The 27,742-nt window shown below is 34.3% G+C and overlaps 1 protein-coding gene across 4 annotated transcripts in view; it reads right to left on the bottom strand.

Moving 5' to 3' along the window:
• ZEB1 (zinc finger E-box binding homeobox 1) overlaps nucleotides 1-27,742 on the bottom strand; it is a 193,190-nt gene that overhangs the window by 164,025 nt on the left and 1,423 nt on the right. The gene's annotated exons all lie outside the window — the stretch shown is intronic.

The raw sequence follows: 27,742 nt of genomic DNA, 5'->3' as shown, positions 1-27,742 counted from the left end.
ATATTTTCCAAGTGATTTGAGAAATGTTTTTAAAGTTAGTAAAGCAGTAATAGCTATTAAAGCACTAAATACCAAAGCTTCTAATGATCCTCAATAGAGGCTTTTCAAAAATCTCATTCTATAAGGTCTATAAATCTTGACTAATCTAACCCTGAGTTTAGGGGCTGAACTAGCAGAGGCACAGTCTGAGGAGAGAAAAATATTTTGTGTATCTATCACCAACTAGGCAGTGCAAAAAAAAAGAAAGTGCAAAGGATATTCATATCTAAGACTCAAAGATCTGATAACACATTTATTTATTCTGTAATAAATAAGTGGCAGAAATAAGATACAAATGGGACTTATGTGAAAGTTGACAAGATTCATTAAGCTTATAAAAGCTTCTTTTTATAACCAGACAAAAAGACAGTGAAAAATTTCTATTTCTTTTTCCTAAGGGGATTTTTTTCTTTTAGTTATTATTTCATTAATTTCTAAACAAGTGGTTTGTTCTCGACTTACCAAGACATACTAGATTAAAAACATTCAAATGCCTTATCTACCTCAAAAAGAGAAAAGAAAACGAATACACAAAAGTTCCTTCATATATTTATTTTTTGTCAAAAGAAACAGTATTACTCTCAGACCTGTTTAAGATAAATTGTTAAGGACAACTTACAAAATATCTCAAAAATGCATTATTCCAGGGGCGCCTGGGTGGCTCAGTGGGTTAAAGCCTCTGCCTTCGGCTCGGGTCATGATCCCAGAGTCCTGGGATCAAGCCCCACATCGGGTTCTCTCCTTGGCAGGGAGCCTGCTTTCTCCTCTCTCTCTCTCTCTCTGCCTACCTCTCTGCCTACTTGTAATCTCTGTCAAATAAATAAATAAAATCTTTTTAAAAATGCATTATTCCAGGGGCACCTGGGTGGCTCAGTGGGTTAAGCCACTGCCTTCGGCTCAGGTCATGATCCCAGGTCCTGGGTTCGAGCCCCATATCGGGCTTTCTGCTCAGCAGGGAGCCTGCTTCCTCCTCTCTCTCTGCCTGCCTCTCTGCTTACTTGTGATTTCTCTCTGTCAAATAAATAAATAAAATCTTTAAAAAAATGCATTATTCCATTCAAATTTTAAGTAATAAATTCCCATCATTCTATCTTTATTTTGCCTAAGGTTTCCATGTATCAACAAATCTTATACTCTCTTGTTATTAAGTCTAACTAGTCTAACTATTAAGTCTGAAATCTAGTTCCTAAAAATAACCCTGAAGTAGATGAAACACCCAAGTTGGCAAGAAATTTCTGATAATTCCCATTTGTAGGAAGGTCAGAGTCTCTCCCACAAGTCACTGAACACTTTTTCTTTGGAAACAAAGTGGATGAGGTGCAGTGAACAAACTGTAAAGTAGTAGTTCTTCTGTCACAGGGTCCCCTATAAACTCCTTACACTTGGAACCAAATAAACCCAGTGAGAAAATTATAGCTTTCAACTCAAACTATGTGATCTACACCAAATCACATTACTGAGAGGCTCAGTTCCTTTCTATAAAATGGCTAGACCTAATGAATTTAAGTCCCTTTCCAATTTAAAAATCTTTATTTCATTTCTCTCAGTCTTTTTCAAATTCTTTTCAAAAGTAATAAGGCACTTAGAAAACATTTTCACCTTTCTCTGACAGTCTGCATTTCCCAGCATTTCAAAACCCTCCTTAAGATCTAGAGAAGCTGATTAGCCTGGTTACATGATGACTCCTATGAATGAATGAGGTCTCTGCTAACAGCCTCCTTTTGGTCACTTTCCTCTTAGACTACTAGTTCCTACAGCCTTCTGCTTAGTCAAGATGAGTGCCAAAATGCATGACAGGGTTTATCTCCCATAAAAGGTGTTAAGATTTTGTTTTGTTTTGCCTTTATACATTTTCGGGGAACATCAAGTCTTCCAAAAAGTAATTTTGTACAGTAGTTTTGTAAGCTGGACAACTTAGAGCACACGAGGTCCATATCTACCGTATTAGCTAAAGAATGTGATAAACTTAAGAGAAAAAATTAATTTTAGGTTATCACTCTACTTCCCTATAACTTAAACAATTCTAAAGGTGAAATTAATGTTTCTAATTAAAATAGTTTTAATGGAACTTATTATTTTTTATAATATAAACCCCTAAAATTGTTTTCATTTATCATAATGTATGCTTTAAACTTTAGCTAAATGAATTTAGAGATAAAATTCTGAGTGACTTCAGAGCTCCGTAAATGAAAAGAGTGGTCAACAAAAATGACTAAACGGTTTAGTGAAATGTCTATAGACTTGTACAGTTAGCATGTTAGTGGTTAACCTGGTCTTAACCACCTTCACAACTGATTTCCCCCTCCCTCAAATTATTAAAATCAAAATAAGTTCTGGTAGAAAACATCTTCTCCTGGTCAAATCTTTAAATACTATGACTTCCTATGTTCTAAAATATCAAAACTACTGGACATCACCTCCATGTAATTTAATTACATTTCATTAATTTAAATTTCAACATTTCTTTATTAAACCTGTGAAAAGGCCATAAGCTTTAATCACTAAACATTCATTCAGCAAAGTAACCCAAAAGAGGAATTAGCTCAATCATTTCACGACTCCTGCTCAGTGTGTTCAAAATAACCCTGAATAAGGTGAAATGTCCAATTTAGCAAGAAATTTCCTACAGCCCTCTCATCTACAAGGAGGTAAGGGTCTTTTCACCCAAGGCACTGAATAGAGCTTTTCTTCTGAAACAAAGTGCCTGAGGTGTAACACAGAAACTGTAAAGGTAACTAGTTCTTTTGTAATATGGTCTCCTACAACCTTCTTATATTCGAACAATTAATGACTGTTCACAGCTTCTAATCAATTATAACCAGTGAGATGTAGTAGTGTCTGCTACTAAGTCATGTGAACCTGAGCACTTTCCTACAGATTATCAGATTATCAGAACCTAAATGAGAAAGTTTAAAAGAATAAGATCCAAGAATTTTCAGTTTTTATTACTATAGTTAAAATATAAATTTAATACAAATATTTACTTAAGTATACTTACATTTAAGTATTTTATACTTCAGAGTTGACAAGCTGGCATTTATAAAATTTATACAGAAAAACATAAAAATAATATTTTAATATATACTATACACATGAACACATGAAAAACCTCGTATGGTATTAACTCCTGTGAGATAATCTAATCTAGTTTACTGACAATGGAAAAGTGAGATACTTCCAAATATAGCGCCTTGATTTAATTTGTCAGTTAGGGTGTCTATAACAGACCACTTGGATCAAATGAAAACAAGTACCAACCAGTAACCCACCTAGTGTGCTTTTATTAACCTATGGAAATCAACAAGGCCCAGTGAGGCTGCAGGGAAAAATATGAAGAAGACAGCAAGTCCACCTACACTCATACTTTTTCCTCAGAAAGGACTGTCACCCCATCCCCCAACAAATCTCTGTAACAGAAAAAGATAAACATGAGGATTATGGCAAGTTGACCCCAAGCTTTGTTATCCTCCTCAAGGCATGTTCAACAAAAAGACCTAAACACACATTTAATTTGACAAGCATTTAAGTTTACAAAGTAGGTGAAAGTGAAATCATACCTAGGGCATTCATGGGTTCTGTGTCAAAGGTCATTTAGCAGTATCTCAGTGACTATTTACTAAGATCTGAAGTGGGCAGAGCATAGAGAACCACAAAATCACAGAATATCTGTTCTAGAAGACACCTTGGAAATCATCTCTTCCATCCTTTTCATTATATAAACATTTGATTAATTCTGAATTTCCTAAGAGCTGAATTTTCTCATAACTATTCAGATACTTATTTGTGGGAAACACACACATACACACACACACACACAAAACAATAGGTGGTCATATAACTATGCAACTGCAAAATGAAAAATTCTGTAACTCAAAGTCTATGCTTTAAACTGATATAAATAATTCAATTTTAGGTTTAATATCCTCTTATAATAAATTACAGGATTTTCATATTTTTCTGAAGGAAAATATTCAGGGCAGAAATTACAATGCTATCAAAACATATGAAAAAGAAATTTGAGCCTTTTAAAACAAACAAAATATGAGCCTGAATAATCTTTTTAAAGTGAACCTGAATTGATTGCTTAGGTTATTGAAACATGCTGCAAATGTTCAACTTAAAATGTTAACTATAATTTAGTGCTAAAATAAATTTTATTTTTTTCTCTGCCACAAGGATAATATAGAAAGAAAGCTCCCAAGAGCTTCTTGAAACAAAAGCATTCAAAAAGAGACTTAGGGGAGGAGGAGGGTAAAGGGTCAGCAAGGGAACTGGCAATGAATGACAATGCACTGGGCAGTCGCTGGAGATTTAGAAGAGCAAGTGCGTTTTATTTTCACCATCCTTGAGATGTGTACTCAACAGCTACCAAACAAAAATAGGTAAGCCATGCTGCTAGGAACTCAAACAAAATTATGTTCTCTACCCCTACATTAAGAAAAGTGTGGAAGCTTTTTTTTTCAGGGGAGAAATGTAACATTCAGAATTCAACCTTAAGTGTGGCTGCAAGACCAGGCAAAATTTTAAACATTCATATTTACATTCTGAGTACTTTTGAGGTTTTCCAACAAGATTATCCAAATTATATTGATCCATTCCACTATCTTTTTTCATTTACACATCTCCATATAATAACTCTTCATTTGTTGAAGACTGTATCATAATCTTCCTCTATGTCAAAACTATATATATATAATCTATATATATACCCATAGAATTTCCATAATAAACATCTACTCCATTCCATTCCTAGGACCGGACTATTTGTTGTCATCCAGAACTCCACCTCAACAAATTATAATTTTTAACACGTTACTGACTAGACTTCCTCTTCTTCTGTATCACTCACGTCTTCACTTCTACTATATCGCATAGAGATCTTATGTCCTAGAATCCCTCCGTTTTTTACCAGCTCACTCTCCTTGGCTTGTACTCTCTCCCACTAGCTCTGCTACTAAATAGCATAAATTACTTAACCTCTCCTTACCCAGTTTCCACATCTGTAAAGTGGAAATAATAATGCAAGTCATCGTCATTCATTTATTCAACAGGTATTTGATCCCATTTTGCAGGTCAGGCACTGAGGATACAGAGAGACAACGAAGTAAACTCACTTCCTTCATGGAATTTATATTCAAGGACTGAGGTTTTACCAGGCTGGTTGTCAGGAGCAAATGAGTTAATGTTTATAAAGAATAATGCACAGCATGTAATATGCAACATTTGTCACAGCTCATCATCTAAACTGCTCTTTAACTACAACACCTTAATTTCCCAAGGCTCATAACTTGTCACTGTACCACTCTGGTAAAATCTCAATCCTAGACTAATGTTACATTCTAATCTCCCATCACTTACTACAGAGGGCATCTAAGTGAATTACAACTTTATCACTTTGTTCCATTAAAAATGCATCGTTTCTAGTCTCAACTGGATCCACAGGTTGGCTCACTAATTATTTCATTTGTTTCTGGTTAGGTTCTTCTCTCCTTCATGGGGCTTCTTTCTCTCTGCTGGTCTCTAAAACACTGATGCTCATCAAGATCCTATCTACTGCCTTCTTTATTTTCTTCTCAGCCCATATACCTTCCATAAATGGCCCCACGGTTTCCAGCCCAGGGCCCCCAGTCACATCCCACAGCACCGGATTCAAAAGATCAGTTGCCTTGTTAGACTACCCACACTGGTTATCTCATTACCATCTCAAAATCAAAATATCTAAACCTGATTTCCTTAGCTTCTAAATTGACCCTTACTCATGTATTCGTTCTCTGTTTGGCATCATCCCCATCCATGCAGTCGCCCCAGCTAGAAACTCTGGATTTAAACTTGTCTGCTTCTCCCTCACTGGCCATTTCCAAGTATCAAGTCCAAATGAATGTATGATTTACTAACAACAAAAGTAAACAGTCTGAAATCTGTTCCATTTCTATTATCACAGCCCTAGTTTAAGCCCCCATCAGATCTTGTCAAGCCAACTGCTTCACAAATGCCTTCCCTGTCTCCAATCATTTCCCTTTAAAATTTTTCATTCAAAACAGCTACCAGAGTGTTCTATTTAAACCTAAATAAGAGCAAACCAGGTCCGTGCTTAAAAGTCTTCAATGACTTCCTAAAGCCTAGAAAGAAAGGTAAGTTCAAGCTCATAAATATGGCATTAAAAACCCTTCAGGATTTGGTTCCATACCCCTCCATCATTCTTTGTCCCTTATTTATACTCTTCCAACACATATATGCTTATACTTCCAGAACAAATCATGCTATTTCTTACCAATGTGACTTTGCTTCTGTTCTCCATCAGTTGGTCCTCTAGTCCCATTCCCCCATTTCCTTCACTTCTATTTTCTCTCTCTCTGATCCTTTAATATTCAGATCAGACATTAACTTTTCCAGCAATGCTTTCATTGGCCATTCTTTCCATTTCTCTATATTATAGTGGCTGCACTGTACTACAAATATCTGTTTTTGTGATTCTATCCATCATTTCCGAGTTCTGTAAGTGCAGAACCCCAGTTTTACCCACATTGTATCCCTAGCAATTAGCATAGTGAAATACAGTAGGCAATTATTAAATGTTTGTTACATCATATAACCTTATCTCTTACCAACAATAAGTATCAAGTACCAAACTGCAAAGTTACATAAAACTGAAAATGAAAAGTTAGGTGACTTATTTATCTTTTCTGAATGTTAAGTGCTATGTTATCAGTGGGTTTTCAAGATTGGCTGCAGCTCCATTCAACAAAAACTAGACTTTTCAATTGCTATAGTTTATTCTCCAAATGGTTTCAAGTCTGTACGAAAAGAATAAGTTAATAATTTATAAAATGTATTCCTGGGGCACCTGGGTGGCTCAGTGGGTTAAAAGCCTCTGCCTTCAGCTCACTCAGGTCATGATCCCAGGGTCCTGGAATCGAACCCTGCATTGGGCTCTCTGCTCAGCGGGGAGCCTGCTTCCCCCTCTCTCTCTGCCTGCCTCTCTGCCTACTTATGACCTCTCTCTCTCTCTCTCTGTCAAATAAATAAAAAGTATCTTTAAAAAAATGTATTCCTAAGTGTTTTGACATCTGAAAGAAAGATATCTTGTGCCAAAAGCAGGATGTACTTGGTAGGGGAAGGGAGTAACAACATGGAGACTTGAAGCCACGGATTAAACAATGTACTCATCCTAGAGAACTCATCTGACTCAATTTTTAAAGGTAAAAAATTAATACAAATTCCTATAGTTCTTACATTAGATTATGGAGTAACATAGCAAGTCTGCATTATAAAAGTTATAGCCAAAAGCTACTTCTCACTTTCTGAGAAACATTTTGTGGCAGTTATCATCCAAATTCTTAAAGGCTATTTCATGTAGTATCATGTGTAATATACTCTCCCCTGCTATGTTGAGATGGATTAATCTAAAATAACTGAAAATACCACATATTATACGATATTTGTCTTCCTAGTAGAGAAGCGGACAAAACAAATACAGATGCAGATGGGACATTGTCATAATCACTCAGAATCATATGTGAGCATCTCAAATTACCTAATGGTTGGAGCTATAAATTGCTGTACATTCATATGTATTCTTAAAAAATAAATGACTTAATCTCAGGAAACAAATGAGGGTTGCTAGACGGGAGGGAGATGGGAGGGATAGGGCAGTGGGTGATGGGCATTGGGGAAGTATGTGCTATGGTGAGTGCTGTGAATTATGTAAGACTGATGAATCACAGACCTGTACCCATGAAACAAACAATACATTATATGTTAATAAAAATAAATAAATAAATGCCTTTATTCAACTGCAAGAGGTTTCTTTATTTAAATGTAAATTAATGCTTAAAATATGCTACATATGTGCTTGATCTTACAATATAAAAACAGGCTGCTAAAGTAAATTAAGTAGGAAATACTGTCTCTTTGAAGAATCTCTGAAAGTATATTTAGGCCACATATACAGTTTCAACTCTAAAGGAAAAATCAGTAACAGTCATGTGTTTTGACTGGTAAAACCACGTGTTGCTGAAAGTTAAGTTATCTGAAGTGGCTGACAAAAAGCCATACACAAAAAAAGGTGAACTTTTTAGAGACAACATAGTATCACAAGCATATAGCTATAGGATGAGTTTTCTCAAAAGCCTCTGAAGTAAAGGCTCCAATTCGGAATAGGGTTAGGGGTTGACCCATGGAAAGACTTTCATGTAGTTATAAAACCCTTGAACTTAACATAGAAATTTCTGTAAGCTAACATCATATTCTCAGTGGTAAAGAACCGTTGCAAGAATTTGTCTGATTCTTCTCTCTTTACCCTTGGTGTGTCACTTTCGAATATTACTACTAGCTTTACAAATCACAACTGCCTAACTTTCTCTGTTCACAGTTTAACTCTATTTTACCATAAGAATTTTCCAAAAATACCATGTCAACATCCCTGAATATTGCTTTCTTAAATATATATATATTTCTATTAAATTTTCTGATTTTAAATTATGACTCTATGAACTTACCTTTAGAATAAGAAAGAGAGGTTGTTATCACCATTTATGCATATGGTCATATCTGCAATTAGACTAACAGGTCCTTTTACCTATATACTTTTCTCATCCCATGGATCTATGGACATAAATTTCATTTTAAAGCAGTATCTAAAAATATCAATTGTTGATATATATTCTTGGATAAAAGAAAGGGAATTGCATAATCTTTTCATCATTGTATGACAATATATGCTAACCACCTTTAAAAATAGTACCTTATTTATTAAAGAATATTGAAAAAGATGGCATATTCTTCTTAGCGATATACTTCCTATGGTTTTTTACAGCTTAGAGGTTAAATGCACGATATGGAGCCAGGATGCCTACATTTGAATATAGGCTCCACCTACTAGCTACGTGACCCAAGACAACAATCTCTCTGTGCCTCCGTTTCCTTACCATTACAGTAAGGATAACAATATCTTCCTCATAGGATTTTATTGCAGATGAAATGAATTAGTATTTTTAAACTGCTTAGAATAGTGCCTGACATATAAACATGATAAAGTCTCATAAATAAACAAAATGGTAATATTCTGAAACAAAATGTTATACCTACAAATGTAGAAGAAAAAAAGACATAGAAGTTAGACAAATATAGGGGGTACCTGTCTGGTTCAGTTGGTAAAGCATGCAACTCTTGATCTCAAGGCTATGAGTTCAAGCCCCATGCTAGGAATAGAGCTTACTTTAAAAAACAAAAAATTTTTAAAAATACTTTCAGGGGCACCTGGCTGACTCAGTCTATAGGTTAAGCATCCAACTCTTGGGACTCTTGGTTTCATCTCAGGTCATGAGCTAGCAGTCTTGAGATTGAGCCCACAATCTTGAGATTGAGCTCCCACAGAGCTCCTCACTGAGAGTGGAGTCTACTTAACATTCTCTTTCTCCTCTCCCTCTGCCCCCATCCCTGCCAGCCCCATTCACATGCCCATACTCTCTCTACAAAAAAAAAAAAAAAGAAAGAAAGAAAGAAAAAGAAAAAGAAAAAGATAAGGTAAGGCAATATCTTTCTCAACTGTCTTAAAATGTGGGCAATAAACAAGAAATGTATGAGGGGCATCTGGGTGGCTCAGCCAGTTAATAAGCATCTGATTTCAGCTCAGGTCAGAATCTCAGCGTCCTGGGATCCAGTTCAGCTTCTGCTTGTCCCTCTGTCCCCCACTTTTACCCACTGTCCCCCCCCACCCCCCATTCATGCACACACACATTCTCTCTCAAATAAATAAATAAATAAAATCTTTTTTTAAAAACTCAGGAAATATATGAGGCAGAAAACATGTTAATTTAGTGCTTAGAAAAATGTAAAAGGGGGCGCCTGGGTGGCTCAGTGGGTTAGGCCGCTGCCTTCGGCTCAGGTCATGATCTCAGGGTCCTGGGATCGAGTCCCACATTGGGCTCTCTCTGCTCAGCAGGGAGCCTGCTTCCCTCTCTCTCTCTCTCTCTGCCTGCCTCTCCCTCTACTTGTGATCTCTCTCTGTCAAATAAATAAATAAAATAAAAAAAAAAGAAAAAAAAATGTAAAAGAACTAAAATTGTCTGTACCCTTTGAGATAAATGAATACATTTGCAGTGTCTCACAACCAGGGACAGAAATTATTATGCTCTATAAAATACAAAAATAGTACTAAATTTACTTCAAATAAAAGCCAAAAAATTGACTATATATGAGAATTCACAGAAAGACTAAATGTAGATATATCGGAAATACACAGCATTCTCCCCAAAATGATTCACTTTTCTTTTTCTAGTTACTATTTTCAATTAATTATTATCATTAAATATCATTCCTGTCAGTAATTATCAATCAATACTAAGTACGAAATAAATAGTTCTATAAAATAAGTTTAAGGTAAAAAGAATACAATAATTATTTGAGTACCCACCATCCAGTTTTTTTTATTATGTTCAGTTAGTCAGCATATAGTACATCATTAGTTTTTGATGCCATGTTCAACGATTTATTAGTTGTGTAAAAAAATCATCACACTTACCCTCTGTATCTACTCTGTGAAGAAACAGAGTTATCTTCCCAAACTTGTATTACTCATTAATCCCTAAATTTTTCTTTTAGAACTGCAGTATATTTGTATTAATATATTACTTCATTTTACATGTTCTTGAATTTTTATATAAATGGAAACATGTTGTTGTATATTCTTCTATGATTTGTTTTTTCCCAACATTATATCCCAACGCTATATTTCCCAATGTTACATTCCTAGCTGCTGACAAGCTATAATTCATTCATTTTCAGAATTGTGTACATTCCATTGAATGAATACACCACTATTCATCATACTACTGATAGATATTTGAGTTGTTTTTTGTTTTGTTATTATGGATGAATAAGGCTATTATTAACAACTATATACATCACCTGATCATCTGTATAAAGGTTTCTTTAAGACATACTTAGGGGGGCACCTGGGTGGCTCAGTGGGTTAGGGCCTCTGCCTTCGGCTCAGGTCATGATCCCAGGGTCCTGGGATGGAGCCCAGCGTCAGGCTCTCTGCTCAGTGGGGAGCCTGCTTCCTCCTCTCTCTCTCTCCCTGCCTCTCTGCCTACTTGTGATCTGTCGAATAAATAAATAAAAATCTTTAAAAAAAAAAGACATACTTAGGAATAGAGATACTGGATCATAGCGTATGTGCATCTTCAACTTTAATAAAGCCATTTTTTTTCAGGTGGACATAGCAATTAACATTACCACGTGCACTGCCTAAGTGTTCCAGTTGCTCCATATTCCCATGAACAGCAATTCCATTTGACCTTGAATTTTTAAGGTCAAATTTTTAAGGTCAAATTTTAAAAATTTGACCTTGAATTCTTGAGAATCTAGGAGGCGTGAAATAACTTTTTCACTGTTTTTAATTTTCATTTCTCTGATTATATATGAGGTTGACTATCTTATAATGTGCTTATTGGTCAAATGAGTTTATTCTTTTATGAAGTGTACATTCAACTCTTTTACCTAGTTTTCTCTTAAGTTGTTATCTTTATTTCACTGTGTGGCAGTTCTTTATTTGTGCTAAATACTAATCCCCACTCTCTTTATGGTATCTACTGGTGAAATTACTAATTTTCCTGAAGTCATATTTGCCAATCTTTTGCATTCTGTGTTTTATGCATTTTTATCTTATTCAAAGTCATGAAAACATTCTACTCTATTATCTCTAGAAAATTAGTTTTACTTTAACTATACAATTACATTACTTACAGATTTAGATCTATAATCTAATCCAACTAATTTCTCTAAATAAGATGAGATAATGGCCCAACTCAATTTTGTCCATTTAATTAACTAACTACTTGATTATTGAAAGAGCCACCCTTTTTCCACTAACGGGCAATACTAGTACCATTAAAGATAAAGGTTCCTTAATGAGCGTCTTGCTATTAGCCCTTGGATGTTTTAAAGAACTTGGTATAAACTGTGTGGCCTTGGTATTTTTCTTTGGAGGCATATCTTTCCTTTATATTTTAAGACTATTCAATTTTCTACTCCTTCTTGAGCTAATATGAGCTACTGTTTTCTAGGAACTTGTCCATTTGATATGTTTTCAATATACTAGCATAAAGATGACTATTCCTGAAACGTCTGTGGTAACATCTCCTTTTTCATTCAAGTTATTGTTTCTGACTTCTCTTTTCCCTTGATTAATCTTGCCAATAGTTTTCAATTTTGTTATTCTTTTCAAATAATCTATTTTTACCTGCACTGTTTCCTCTCTGATTTGCTTTTGTTTTCTATTTCATTAATTTATATTTACTTTTTACTTCAATTGCAGGAGTTTTCTTTTAGTAACTTCTAATTCTTATGAATGTGCTTACTATTTTTCAGCATTTATTCCTTTAATGTAAGCATTAAAGTCTATAAATTTCCATAAAGTATCAGTTAATGATAGTTTATCACATAAGTTTTGGTGTATGGTGTTTTATTACTGTTAAATTATACTTTCTAATATTCCTTACAAGTATTTCTTTTACCCATGAGTTATTTGTAAACAATACATCTCAACTTCCAAAGATACAGGAAAATTATGGTGCTTACAGCTTTTGTCATTGTAAACAGAGAATGTAGTGTAAGGCTAATCCACTGAAATTGTGAAAACTGGCTATATTTGACCAGAATCATCACTTCTTGTAAATAGGTCTTATGTGTTTTTAGAGAATTTTTTAAAAGAATTTTTTAAAAAGCACTCTGAGATGCAGTTTCCTAAATGTTCATTACAGCAAGACTGTAAATCGTATTAAGATCTATATTTTTTAAAAATTTTCTCTGCTTATTCCAATATTTACTAAAAAAGATTATTTTAAAGATTATTCATTTATTTGACAGACAGAGATCACAAGTAGGCAGAGAGGAAGGCAGAGAGGGGGGAAGCAGGCTCCCAGCCAAGCAGAGAGCCTGATGCGGGGCTCTATCCAATGACCACGACCTCGGGACCTCGACCCGAGCCGAAGGCAGAGGCTTTAACCCACTGAGCCACCCAGGCGCCCCAAGAAAGATTAAATAATTCACAATGTTGATGAATTTGCCCATTCCTTCTGTGGTCCTATTTTTTGCCCAATATACATCTTCAAAGTATACTATCAGGTACATACCAATTTATTTATATATTATTTATTCATTTATTTGAGAGCAAGCAAGAGAGAGAAAGCACAAGCAGAGTGAAGGGCAAAGGGAGAAGCACACACCCTGCTGAGCGTGGAGCGCTATGCCGAGCTCCATGCAGGTCTAGATCCCAGGGTTCTGGGATCATGACCTGAGCCGAAGGCAGATGCTCAACCAACTGAGCCACCCAGGCGCCCCAATGCAAATTTAGAATTATCGTTGCTTTTATCATTATTTAGTAACCCTCACTCTCTAAGGTAAGTTCTTCCACAAAGCCAACTTCAGCTGATACTAATATAGCCACACAACACAACCTTTCTTTTGTAAGTACTGTCAAGCATATCTTTTACATCCTTTCTATTTTCAAGTTTTCTATTTCTTTTTTAAAGGTATGTTTCTTATAAATAGTACATATGTAGATTTTGTTACTTTATGCAATCTGACAATCAGCTTCTGTTAACTGGAGCATTTTGTCAATTTATATGCACTGTAATTACTAATATATTTGCATCTATCACTAATATTTGTGCTTCCCACTTGTCTTTTTTGTTTCTCTTCTTTTCCTTCCTTTTTCTTTAGATTATTTTTTCTCATTTCCCTCCTCTATTAATTTGAAAGCTCCCCATACTATTTCTAGATGTTTACTTATCTCAAAGATTTTAACATGACTACATAACTTACCAAAGTCTACAGCTAATCAATAATTTTACTCTGCTCCTAGGTTTTATACAGTGTTTGTTTATATCTACCCATATTTATCATTTCCTATGTTATCTTTACATATCAGATCTTCCATTTGTAACCACTTTCCTCATCTGTGAGACTATGGTGATCAGAAACTCAGAGAAAATAATGGCAGAAGTATGACCATTACTGTTACCTGACTGCTGACTCAACCAAATACAGTAAGGGTAGATGGAAATCCCCAAGCTCTGTAAAACCCAGGTGAACATGAACAAGATGGATGTTAGTGTGGCCATGAGACCTTAAAATAGCTAGCACCTTGCTTCCCTCCCCATATGCTTAATATATTAAGACTCTCAATATAATAAACACTCAAAATCTGTCTTACTGTCCTGAACTATTCTTGCATTGGTACAGTAAGACTATAAATCTATCTCTAATGAGAAACAACAATAAAAAAAAAGGATGATGCCTCCCACCAAAAAAAAAAAAAAATCAGCTTGATGTGATAGAATTGAAATTACATAGAATTTTATGACCATTAAGTTTGACTATTATAACATAATACATAAGACAAGTTAAGCATATAAATAATGTATAATAAGTATAAAGGAATACTAGTAGATTAGGATAAGTTTTACAGTTTAGGTCAAAAACATTTCGTATACAACATCAGCACAAAAGCCCCTTAACATACAACCTAGGTCATATGTAAAATACTGACAGAAATGGTGTATAAATAAGACACTATTTTTTACATAAAATTATTAACTTACAGGTTGAAACATGATAAAGTGTATTTCCTCAGCACTTGGACTAAAAAACGGCATTGTCTTCAATCTGTACATCTTGTTGCATATAGCGTAACTCCCCTCAAAAGCTCAAATTTTTTTGTTCAGTAAGAAAAACATATATCAGGCCTATGGCTATTTTCCCTCACTCAACAAGAAACACTCAGGAAAATAAAGTTTTATTTTATTTGGAATCTGAAGTTTCACGGATGTCCAGTTATTTCAATGCAAACAACAAAATAGCCAGCTTACTCATTAGCCTCATTTATCATAATCAGGTACTGGGATCATGCCAGTCAAAAGAATGGCAAGGATTGTCTAACTGTATTTTATTAAATATCCATAATAGAGAATGGATATCAAAGTATATATAACAGGTTCATAAGATGGAGTTCTACACAGAACCATTAATAAGTACCAGAAATAAACCAAAATTTTATGAAGAAATAATAAACTCAAAGAATTTTACACATTTGGAGAACCATCACTAATAGCAATAAAACCATCTTATTCCATAGGAACTGTAAGTACACAACACATCCATATAAGCTGTGATTTAACGATTTGGAAAGAGAAAAAAAAATGAAAACATAATTCCCTCACAATAGTGCAGAGCTCAGAAATGCATACCCAACTTGATGTATAAATTTGTTTTTTAGTCTGTTAATTTTGAAGAAATTTAAGTTCAATTAATTAACATATAATATATTATTTGTTTCAGGAGTACAGGACTATGATTCATTAGTTTTATCTAATACCCAGTGCTCATTACAACACATATACTCCCCAAAGTAAAAAATTTTAGCAACCAACTCTAACCAAGGCCACTTTTGTTTCTAGTAAAGGATGCTTTTTATTTATATTGATGATGATGGTAGTGTGGTGGCAGCACCATTTTAGAGCAATTATTATGTGAATATATTCGCATTATAGTATATATAAGCAAAAACTCAGGAAAGCAAGACAAATCAGTGTTTACTTTTTTTTACTTTTAGTAAAACAGGTATAATCTTGAATTTTTAATCATTTAGAATACATAAAGAAAATAAGATAATGAACTATACAGTCATATTCAAGTCACTCCTGCTTTAAGATCTTTGGCAGTTCCTCAACACTTCCAAGACAGAATCCAATCATGGCAGTATAAAGCTGTTTTTTGTTGTTCTCATTTGCTTCCTATCTAATTCTCTAGCCTCATGTTTAGCCATTCCTCCACTCACCCTACAGTTCAACCAAACCTATGACTTGTGGATCCCATAATATATGTATATGTGCACATGTATGTGTGTGTACATGTGTGTCTCATATGCTTCTGCACATTCTGTTTCCCTACCTGGAGTAATACATTCCACATTTTTACTAAGATAACCTACACACATCCTTTAAGACTTGGCCATCCCCTCTACATTTGGGATAGAATCAGTTACCAAACTATATTCTAAAGTTTTGTTTTCCTTTCTTACCCCTCTAGTGTACTGTAAGCTCTTTAAAGAAAGAAGCTACATTTCTTATCTTCAGAGTCTCACTGCCTAGCACACATTAATCCATCATATTCATTCTACAGATGAACAGACCTAGGCCAAATAAATTATTTTCCCAATTTCATAGGCCAATTAATGGCAGATTTAATACTAGACTAAGACTTTTATCTAAGACTTCTATCTCCTAGTTCAATTCTCTTTCCATAAATGCACCTACAGATACCAGATCAGAAGGAATTATGTCACTAACATCTAGAATGTTCAAGGCAGATACAGAGCTGAATGGAGTACAAAAAAGTAAGTGCTTTAAAAACAAAAATAAAACACAAGCTAGTTATGATGGATTTTCTAGGAATAGGTGATAAAAAGAAATAGAAAAGTGAGGAAAATATTATCTTAAAAGTAAGAATTATGCGGGAGCATTTCGGTGACATATACATTTTACTCACAAATATGAGTAAGTAAATGAATGCATCTGTAATCAACTCATCAACGTTTAAAGGAAATAAACATTTTTTTCTTTAACCATAACAAAATGAGGGGTAAAGTATTTAGCTAAAAACCTGTAAGATCAAGCATTTATGCCAAGGTAATTGGCATAGTAATAATTTATGCCAAGGTAAAAAGGGGGCTAAGGTGGGTGGCTTTATTTGGTTACATAAGTTACCTTTTGTTGAATAAAAAAGGTAGAGGGAGATAATATTTTAACTTAAATGAAAAATCACCAACTTAAGAAGAATGAATGGGATCAGAGAAAGCATTTCTGAAGAAGAAATATCTGAGATAAATTCCTGTCCACCTTTCAAAATATAGCAGAAAATATAAAGTAGGGAAAAGGGAAATACATTTCTGGTAGAAGGACCAAAAGTATATTCAAATGCATGGAGGGAAAAACAGTCTGTGGATTTAAGTATCTATAATTAAAAGGAGGAGGAGGGAGGTGATCAGCAGACAGAAGATATAGCAGGGAAATGATAATAAATCTGGATCTTGTATGTCATGGAAAGAATCCTGATTTCATCCAGTAAGTTAATAAAGACCCAGAGAAGGCATCTGATTGGCAGAATTATTAAATCAGCTGTTTTGCACAAAGATAATTTTGGCAGCAGCCTGCATGGCAAAGAGTAGTGACAAACAATAGGCCAGTATAAGAGTTTGCGTGAGAAATGAAGATCCTAAAGCAACAGAAATAGAAATGGAAAGGAAAAGACTAACTTGAAAGACATTCAGAATATAGGACTGGCAGATTTGGTGATGTCAGGTTATGAGAGGGAAGGTTAACCCTAGGTTTTAACTTAAATGTAATACATGGGCAGTGGTGCTAACAAGATCATGAATGAGAAGGAAAGTGAGACCTGGGAAATAAATTAGTTCAACTTTGGGCTTGTGAAATTTGATAGTCCTGAGGGATATATATGTGGAAAAGTTGCACAGACAACTGTATACATATTTGGAACTCAATCTAGTTCTGGGCAAGAGATAAAAACTTTGAAAACATCAGCATATAGATGGGAGCTAAAACTATAAGAATTGGGTCAGATTTCTAGGTAGGGTATATTGAGTGAGAAGAGCGATGGCAATGACACAGCCATGGGCAACGTCAAAGAGAAAGAGGCTCTAAGAAACAAGAATGGAAAAAGATGAAAATTTAAGAAAAGAGTAAAAATACAGAAGCTAAGGGAGCAAAATCTTTCAGGAGATTCAACAACAACAAATGTAGAAAAGTCAAGTAAGATAAAGGTTGAGAAAGGTTGGCAGGATTTGGAGGTCACTGGAGACCTTTACTCATACTGCAGCTTCAGTGGAACAGTAAGGTGAAATCCTTATACAAGAAACTCAGAGATGGCTAAAAAAATGTTCATTTCAAAGGGATAAAATTATGTCCCTTAATGAATTCAAGATAAATGGCAGGTTTGAACAAATTCCCATGTAAAGATAAAAGCTATGGAATGTAAAAAAAAAAGAACTGGTATGATGCTAAACTCATTAAAACTGTGTAGGAAATAAGAGAGCATGAAGAGAACATTTACTTTGGACACTCTTTGGGCATCTTTCTCTTAAACTCTAGCTTCACTCAAATATGTCTCTGTGAATTAAAAACGTGTCAAGAACATGAAAAATTCTGAAAACACTAAGCACAACACCACTGCTCTCAGTTTTAAAAAAATGTATAAAACCAGGAAAGTAGGATTTGTGTTTCTCTACAATCTTGAGCTCTGGTTCTTAGTTGGGTCCTGAAAAATATTTTTAAAATACTCAACAGAAATTCTCACACAGAATTTTGATTAGTAAGACCAAGTTTTAGCCTCTTGCAAACTACTCAGGGCTACCTCAGGCAGGCCTCTAGATGAAGATCAAAACAGGGTAACAGACAAAAAATTAACTTGAAATGGATCACAGGCCTAAATGTTAAAGCTATACACTTCTAAAAACACAAGGGAAGAAAATCCTGGGATGGGCAAAGATTTCTTAAAAGACAAAAAGCCCAATGTCTAAGAGAATAAAATTATAAATTGGACTTCTTCAAAATTTAAAACATTTGCGCTTCGAAGATACCATTAAGAAAATCAGAAGATAAGCCACAGAAAGGGAGAAAATACTTTAAATACCTATATCCAAAAAAGAATCTGGACCCAGAATAAAGAAGTCTTATATCTTGATAATAAAAAGATAAGCAACCCAATTAAAAATGGGAAAATGATTAGAACAGACATTTCATAAAAGAAAACACAAATAGCAAGTAAGTACATCAAAAATATACTCAAACAACATTACAGTGAAGTCCAGACTAAAACCAAAGTACTATGACATAACTATTAGAATAGCTAAAATTAAAAACATGGACAAATGTTTATAAGGATTGGAACAACTAGAACTTTCATACCTTGTAAAATGTTACAAGCACTTTAGAAACTAGTTGAGCAGTTTCTTACAAAGTCAAGCCTGTACTTATTATATGACCTGGCAATTTGAATCTTGGGTATTTACCCAAAAGAAATGTAAGCATATATCCACATAAAAGTTTGTATGTTAATGTTCACAGCAGCTTTATTCTACACCCAAACCCAGAAACAACCCAAATATTTTGCCCATTGTAGGTGAACGGAAAAACTAATTGTGATATATTCAGGCAATGGAATACCACTTAACAATATAAAAGGAATGAGCTACTGATACAAGCAATAACAGGGATTAATCTTAAAAACATCACATGAGTAAAAGAAGGCAGGCAAAAGAGTACATACTGTATTATTCCATTTATAAGAAACTCTAGAAAGAGTAAATCTAATCTCTACTTATCAAAAACAGATCATTAGTTGCTTGGGCTAGACTAGAGGAAGACTGAGATGAGGAACAAGAGAACTTTCTGGGATGATGGAAATGTTCTATAGCTTAACTGTGGTGGTGGTTACACATGCATGTAAGTATGTGAAAACTCATTAAAATGTACATGCATAATGATGAATGTAAATTATACCTCAATAAATATATAAATTAATAAAGTTCATTCACACACACACAAAATGGTACAATTTCAACTTTTGTCTTAGGATTGCCCCAATCTATGCCACAAGAACATATAATGTATTAAGAATACATACAACCATCTTCTTAAAAATATTCCCAACTAAATGAATGAATCTGTATGAAAATCTGTGGACTGCACATTGCTTATGGTATTCAAATATAGAATATAAAGTTTAGCTTCCTTGGGGTTGGGTTCTTTATGTTATCCAAAAGAATAGCATGGGGGGGCCTTTTCCTTAAAGTTCATGTCCTTACTACATATAAAAGTAATACGGTAAGGTCTCCTTCAATATAGTGCCCCTTAAAGAGGCCAAGGCAGCCTTCCTCAGGCTGAAAGAAGCCGTATCACAAATAGCATTAGGATACTGTTCTATTACTGACTTAACAAAGAGCCTTGTCCTTAAGGCCAGAACAACTAAGCAATATCTAGTCAAAGCTATAGAAACAAAGAATAAATTTTATAACCACATCCTTTTAGACTGAAGTTACATCAGAGTTAATATTGGACAAAGAGAGTAAGAAATTGTCAGCTGATGGAAGATATATTTAAAACAATTTAATAATGTAAATAAAAATTTAAACAAACAGATATGAAGCACAGTGCTTTATACCCCTCATTTAACATTCCCAGCTCTGAGATTATCCTACCCACTTTACACATGGGGGAATTCAAAGGGACACTAAACAACTTGGTCAAGGTGACTCAGCTAATAAATGACAGGATAACCTACACTCTTAACTGCTCTGTTTCTCTTAAGAAAGAAATAAGAATGAATGAGAGAAAGAAAGAAAGAAAGAAAGAAACTCTATATAAGAAAGGTGAACTCCAGATGCATTAAAGACTTAAATACGAAAAGTAAAATTATAGAACTATTAGAAGAAAACATAGGAAAATATCTTTGAAGTTTGTGGATCAGGAAGGACTTCCACTGCCCACAAATAAAAATTTTTAAGTACATTAAAATTAAGGATTTGTGTACCCCTTTCAAAGTCAACACATGCTGACACACTGGGAAAATATTTGCCATGTCTAAAACCACCAAGGGATTACGACCTCAGATAGAGGATTCTGGGAAACCAAGAAAAAATGGAAACCCAACCAAAAAGAAGGGCAAAGGGTATGAATAGGCCAGACATGAGAAGGCAAACTCAAACAGCTAGCAAGGATATGAAGACATAATCAACCACCTTGGTAAACAGAGAAACATATCATAGCACAAAACCATAGGATTCCACTTAACAACAGTTAAATTAGCAAGATGTAAGACATTCTACAATACCAAATGCTGACAAAACTGGGGAAAAGTAAAAATTCATATACAATGTTGGTGAGGGTAAAAATTGTAGCCATTTCAGAAATAATCTGGCATAATTTGGTGATATTAAATATGTGACTAACCTATTACACAGCAATATCATACCTGGATATGTATATCCAGAAAAACTCTCCCACAGCCATTAGCAACACGTATGAAGATGTTTATCACATTATTTTACTCAAGAGTTGGAACCAACCTGGGCATCCGTCATTAGGGGAACCGATAATTTGTGCTACATGCGACCATGAAATATTAGACAGAATCAGAGAACTAGATGTGCACAGAGCAACATGAACAAATATCAAACAATGCTTAATGAAGAAAATAAAATACATAGCAAAAGAGCAGCTATACAGATGTAAAACACACATTATTTTACAAGGACAGAGACATAATCAGGAACATATATAAAACATACTAGATTGGGTGCAAGTAAGGGTTGGGAAGGAGTTGAGATTAAGAATGAAGAGGAAAAATTATAATCCAAATAATGAGGGAATGCATTTAAACAATATAAACCTAACTTTGTTGTCTGAAATGTTTTAAGTGATACAGTAATGTCAACTATTAAATTTGGTAAATTTATGCAAATGGTTAAGAAATCCCTTTTCCTGGGATGATTGAGCATTCCTTACAATACCTCTTGGTTTTAACCATGATATTATTGAAAATTCATGGCATTTAGTTCTTCCTCGTTGCCATCATAGATAAACATGTTCAAATGGCCTAATAAAAGGAATACTGAGCTATGAACCTGAAAAGCTGTAACCTAGTCCAAGCTAACTAGTAGAAGGAACTTGGCAAAGTCATTCTACCTCCTTGAATGTTTGCTTATCTGCAAAATCAAATTTGAATGATTCTCCAAATCTCTCCAGCTCTAAAATTATTATTTTCCTAATACTTACTTATGGAATTATTGGAATTATTCTCTCTCTCTCTCCCAACTGTTTACCCCTGCCCCCACAACAACAACAAAAAACAAGATCAAAGAGATTTAGAAAAGTGGTATAGCAATAAGTATGAATAGCAACTTAGCTTCTCAAGGTAGGAAGGAGAAAACACTAAAGAGATAGAGTGATTTTCACAGCTTCTTCAAGTATGTAAGGCAGAGTATTTCAGCCCAAGTTCAATCTACTTTCTGAAGGATTTACCACATGTCACTATTACCTCTTCTAAAATGTAAGTTAAAGTTTCTAGTAGAATTTCTACTTGAAGGCCCTAAACTTCAACTGATCTATATCAGTTTTCAGTTTAAAAAATATGATCTCTAAAGATCCCTTCCATACTAAACATGTAACATTCCAAGAGAAAAATGAATTTTTAAATTAACAGACCAGTCATACTCTGAGCATTTAACAAAAAGCCAAGCACTCAATTAGAAGTGAGGATTAAATGGGGATAAATGGGGATAATTCTCCTTAAGAATAAGGAAAATTAGAATATATCAGAGGTTGGTAACCATGAATGGTAACTGAGATATCTAAAAAATAATAGTGTCACATATTATAAAAAGAAAATTGAAACCAGAATATTAAAGATATCTAAAAACCAAATTAAGATAGTTATAATACCTAAATATTTGAAATTATATTTTAAAGGGGAAAACAGAAGACTTGCAATATTCTTAGAATACAACAATAATTATGAGAAATTGACATCATTCCCTTATCTCCCATTCACATTTAATTTTAAATATGGATGGGGAAGCGGGGGTGGGAATTAAGAGGTCACAAAACATCTGTTACTAATAATTCCATCACAGATGTAGTTGTTCCTGCAAAAGAGATGATGAAGTTGTTCGCAGGCTGCCATACTATATTGTCTCCTACCAAAAGCCATAGTTTATACTCAAATTCGATGTATCAAGTCTCAATAAATACATAAAATTGTCTACATGGACAGATATGTGCAATCCCTATAAATATAGTAGGCATGGATTAAATAACAGGAAGGTGTTTGAAGAAATAAATGAAATAAAGATAAATTTTGAGAATGAAAAAATAATAACATTTCATAGCTATAATACAAGTGTAGACTTACATTTGGCTGTTTTGCTTTTTAAAAGTGAATCTTTCAATTTATCTATACCTGAATGATATATTTCAAAATATGTTTTAATGAAATTAATGAATTGAGTTCTAAATATTAAAATTTTTTTCTCTGAAAACAATCATAATGGATATTCTACTTATTAGAGAACACAGTTATACTTAAGTGTTATAGAATATTGCCATCTTTTAAGCAACCCAGTTCCATGTTAACAAGCAGTATAACCCACCACCCTCAAGGTTAAAAGTCAGGACATGATCATATACACCATACTGAAAATTTTTATTAGTTAAAAATGATGTCTTAAGAAGGTGTCCTCTAGGAATACAATTCTGAAAACCCTATCCCATCCAAAGGAAAGTTTATTTCCTAAAGTAATGTATGTCTAATAGATTACATTTTAACTGGGGTTACTAAAAACTTGTTGTTTAGATATATATATCCATTAATTTTCTTTCAACTTACATCTAATTAAATATTTTACTAGTAATATGCACAAAATATAGGCTTCTAAAAAGTGTTTTCAAAAACTTTTTATTTCCTAATCAGGCACTTTTCTAGTTTAAGATTTTTAAGATTTTCTTTTAACAATGAACTTTTATTCTAGCTCCTGTCTCAATTAGAGAAGAACAGACATTTCCCCATAAATTAATGATCATGCTGCAAACATTAAGAAACCTTTTCCAATCCCAAATACTATTCCACAATTTCATCAAGGCCTCTAAACTTTCATTGCACTTTTACATATTAATGCATATCTTCTTCCAACATCCACAAGATTTTTCTTCTTCTCTACTACAATTCAATATAGATAGTTGAGAATAGTTAATAGAATTCCACATGATGTTGCATCTGTGTTTACATATGGCTCTAATCACATGCTTAAAAGTAATTTATACAGGGGAAAGCAAAAAAAAAAAAAAGGAGGAAAAAACAATAAAAACACAATTATGGGATATAATTATGTTATTTTTAAAATATCATTCCCAATTTGGCAGAACTTTCTCACTTCTCACCAAATGCCTCAAAGCTACTAAAATTGCAAACAGAGGGTACAAACTTTCAAAAATACTATAAAATAAAGAAAGAAAAAATAATGAAATATTCCATGTGCTTTTACAATAGGCTCATCTTAACAAATGATGGATGCTCTCAGTTTATAATACTTCAAGTTTGCTCCATGCCACAATCATATACATTATGGCTTTGCGGTAAACTTCCCCATTTCATAAAAGTAGTAAGTGAATCACACCTATTACTACTGCGCTCTAAGAATTAAGTGAACACCAAATTCAAGAAACATCTGTCAGGAAATGTAAAACTATATTTATACATACATACACACAAACACACACACACTCTTGAAAAACCATGACATTCTAAAATGAGAAATCACACAGGCTTACCTGGTAATTCAGGTAATTCCTACTTAATTCAAAATAAGCAGTATTACTATAGCATTATGATACTACTGTTGATGCATTTTTAGAAACACCATTAAAAATAATTAGGCAAAGAAATATTTCTAACATCTGACCTAACGAAAGTCTTCCAAAAGTTTACAGTTATATTAATTGTAGACACACACCAAAAATATTACTAAATACACCAAGTCTCATGCAATTTTTATACGTGAAAGTTATAATACCAATTTACACACTTTGAAAAGAATTCATGAATACAAACATACAATAATTATCAAACCACAGATAATTTTTTGCTGCATTTAAAACATCAAAGCTAACATACTTCCTAATTTACAATTGACAAATGTAAAACTTCTACACTACCTGATTCTTAATTAGAAGGGAAAGGAAAAGATAAAATCTAAAAATCATTAACATCTGAGTGGCTGCTGGTTAACACCTTCTTTAGTTGTTGTTTGCCCAGTCCATGTATATAGTTTAAGTTTACATAAGTTATGGGAAGATAATTAGAAAGTATTAACAATCAATTAATTGCAATTTTTCTTAACCATATTTAACTGTTTACATCTTTAAACATCTAAAATACATGTTTTCAGGGAATCTTACAATGAATAAAAAAGGTTAAAAATACAGTAAATATGCAAAAGAAATACAGGCCAATCATCACATATTCTTTTCCAAACCTAACAACATAAAAACAAACAAAAAGAGTAGTAATATAAGTGGTCTAAAGCAAGACTAAATTGATAGCAATACCAATCTCAGTATTTAAAAAGTTCAAACTTATAAAATTGTTCAAGTAAAAACATTTCTACTTCTTTCCATCTTAGCAAACCAGAAAATGTTTATGCCTAATTTACCCAACGCTAGTTTTAAGCAACACGAAGACCCAGAATTACACCAAAGGTCCCTATTAATGCAGAGGTCCCAATCAACAGGAGATAGAGAGACTTATGGTGCTACTATACCAATAATCATTTTTTTGTTAGCATCCTCTACTGGTGGTTTCCAAAGACAGCAAGTGGAAATGGTGCAAATGACAGAAAAATATGTACCTGCTATTTCATCTAAAGTGAATTAATCAGCATGTGGTCATTAGTAACTAGCGCACATTTCTCTCCCCCTCCAAAATGCATACATACTTACATACAAAAACCATGCAGAACAGAAGTGGAAAATTAGAAGACATATTTTTAAAATACAACAAAGCATGACATTACAAATGGTAAAAATCGATTCTACGTAATTCTAATGCCACTCCTTTATACATGACTAACATCATCACCGTAAAGTTACTACCTAATGTTTGATGCTTTGCCCAAGCCTTGCTCAGTTGGTTTACCCCTGTCAAGTTACATTACTTGATTCTCCCATTAATATCCTACTCTGCAGATATATTCCAGAAAGGAAATTAAAATGTTTCACTGGAGGCTTAGCAGTAAAATCTGCATATCTTATTTTTAAATGAACAAAAATTATTTACATATAAATAACATAAACTATCTCTAATGCTATCATCCACTGTACACATCATTTATTCCTCATTAAAAAGATTTAAGAGTTATCTTTCATGCAATTCTCTCCAATAAACAACTGCAACTTAAATATGACTGCATTGCTAAGAAATATTAACCAGCACCTATTCTGAGGTTTCACAACACAATGGCATATAACTTCATTTTTAATCTGTAAATTATAAGGCTTAATCAAATAGCATGGCTGTAATCATCGGCAATGCATGAAATGCATTTGAGAACAAAAAGAAATACAAGGACAGAGCCAAAAGTGATGAAAATGGAAGATACCTGTAGTAGTACGGTGCTATCTTAAACACCTTTTGTTTTCTGAGAGTAATGCATACTGCAGACAAGACATTTTGTGCTGAACAGCCCAAATCTGTTTTTCTAATGTTAAACACAAAGGAAAAACACTGACAGCAAGCATGGTAAATAAATCCCTCCCTTGAGAATGAAAGCAGCAGACAGGAGGGGGCTGACATACATGCAGGAGAAAACTAAACACCATCTTTTTTCTACCTGCACAAGTTGCCATTTGCTGCAGCGATCGAGAACCTCTTTTTCCTGTTGATTTCAAGTACCTTTCAGGAAAGCTTTTTCCCCCTTAAGTCATCTGTTGATATGCCTTATGAGTGTAATATTCATATCACAGGATCTTTAGGAGAAAAATCCATTCTTTCCCGTTCAGGTAAACATGTTTACAGCAGCTGCACAGACGCTGGGTGGTTCAGACTCACATGTCACACACATGTCGTCAGCAACAAGAAAAGCCCCTTTCTCTGGCGATGAACATTTTAAATAAGGTAAAAAGCGAGCAGCCCTTTCTGAAGCAACTTACCTTTCATAAAGCCACATCAGCAACAGTGGCAACAGCTCAATATAGCACACTATTTGACGCTAAAACAGGAAATTAAAATTGCAATAGCCTATGCTCCGCTCCTTGCTGTAACAAGTCATCTCTCCACAATGACGATACCAAATATTAGTTATCAATCATAACTAACAGATGTCTTTAAAACGCAAATGTTTATTTGTATAGCTAAAATCATTCATGAAAGCAGTGATTTTAATGTCGGCTCAAATATATTAAAAATATTTTTACGATTGGAAGGAAACATCTTGAAACAGCTAAAAATCTTCGTATCTGCTTCTAGACAGGAAATCCCACACAAAATCTAAAATTGCCAGGAAAGGTTACAAAACCTCGCGTTTCGCATCCCAGAGGGAGGGAGAAAGGGAGCCCAGGAGCTGGGGGTGGGGCGGGGGCAGCGCGAGAGAGTTTTTACTTAAACACGTATTTCCTTATTTTCTGGAAGAAACAGCGTTCCCATTATAGGCGCATTTATTTCCCTACAGTTAAAAACTCGTTTCAAAAATAACGTAGGAACCAAAATGAGCCCCTCGGTCCGAAATGTACGTGTAATTCCTTATATAGACTCGGCTGCAGCCAGAGGCAGGGACGTTGCCGCCCATTATTATACAAACAGGTACCGGGCCGGCGCGGGCGGGGGACCTCGCCCCGCGCTACCGCCGCCCCCGGGCGGAGAAGTCTCGCCCCTCTCGCCACAGGAACTGTCCAGACAATAACAATCAGCAGACATTTCGCTGCTGAACAAGAGGGAGAGAAAGCACAGAATCGCCCCCAAGATAAGCAGAAATACAATCAACTTACAACGTCTCTCCAAACTGGAAAAGGCGACAGTGCAACAACAACCACATGTTCGGGTCTCGCTCTCTCTTGCTGTCTCTCTCTTTCTCTTA

This window comes from Lutra lutra, chromosome 8 (genome assembly GCF_902655055.1).
Source record: "Lutra lutra chromosome 8, mLutLut1.2, whole genome shotgun sequence".
NCBI classification, from domain to species: Eukaryota; Metazoa; Chordata; class Mammalia; order Carnivora; family Mustelidae; genus Lutra; species Lutra lutra.
The sequence above is the reverse complement of the archived record's forward strand: the minus strand, read 5'-3'. Positions and strand labels throughout refer to the sequence as shown.